At 38.2% G+C, this 1,025-nt stretch overlaps 1 pseudogene; it reads left to right on the forward strand.

Moving 5' to 3' along the window:
* Positions 1-553: 553 nt before the first annotated feature.
* LOC116743364 lies at positions 554-666 on the forward strand (annotated as a pseudogene).
* Positions 667-1,025: the final 359 nt, after the last annotated feature.

Genomic DNA, 1,025 nt, shown 5'->3' on the forward strand with positions numbered 1-1,025 from the left:
GCAGCTGCTGTCACCTCTGCCCCCCTGCCCAAGATTGAGTTCTAATCCTGTTCTGGTACCAATAGCCCTTGCTGGGCTGTCTGTTTCCTTTGAACACCATCCTCACTCTACTTACTTAGCCTCTGACTCTGGATTGTGGAGCACCTTGATCCCTTATCAACACAACACACACACACATAAGCACCTGTCTTGCTCATCCCCACCTACTGTTTGTGACTGGAGTAATCAGGAAGGGAAATAGGTGTGGAAAAGGAAGAATAACTACAGTTTATTTCAATATGTTGCATCACATGTTAGAATAACAAAATCCCAGAATGAGCCAAATTTCAAATCTCACAAAAACAAACTCTTGTACATAGCACAAACTCTGTGACATACTGTCTATGACTATTGAACATTTTGAAGAATGGTATCCTAAAAATGTATCTATTTTAAACTCATTACATGTTCATATTATTGGGTTAAATGTTTATTGTTATCTTAAATAAGTTTCTTGTGTCATAAGATTAAAAACTCAAATTGTTTGATATAAGAAATTTAGAGTGTTACAGTAGTGCTCACTTCAGCAGCACATATACTAAAATTGGAACGATACAGAGAAGATTGGCACTAGCATGGCCCCTGCGTGAGGATGACATGCAAATTCGTGAAGCGTTCCATATTTTTTACCAATAGCATTTTTCACAGAACTAGAACAAAAAATTTCACAATTTGTATGGAAACACAAAAGACCCCGAATAACCAAAGCAATCTTGAGAAAGAAAAACGGAGCAGGAGGAGTCAGGCTCCCGGACTTTAGACTATACTACAAAGCTACATTAATCAAGACAGTATGGTAGTGGCACAAAAACAGAAATATAAATGAGTGGAACAGGATAGAAAGCCCAGAGATAAACCCATGCACCTATGGTCAACTAATCTATGACAAAGGAGGCAAGGATATACAATGGAGAAAAGACAGCCTTTTCAATAAGTGGTGCTGGGAAAACTGGACAGCTACATGTAAAAGAATGAAATTAGAACAC

The sequence above is a fragment of the Phocoena sinus genome, chromosome 18, assembly GCF_008692025.1.
Source record: "Phocoena sinus isolate mPhoSin1 chromosome 18, mPhoSin1.pri, whole genome shotgun sequence".
Classification (NCBI taxonomy): domain Eukaryota; kingdom Metazoa; phylum Chordata; class Mammalia; order Artiodactyla; family Phocoenidae; genus Phocoena; species Phocoena sinus.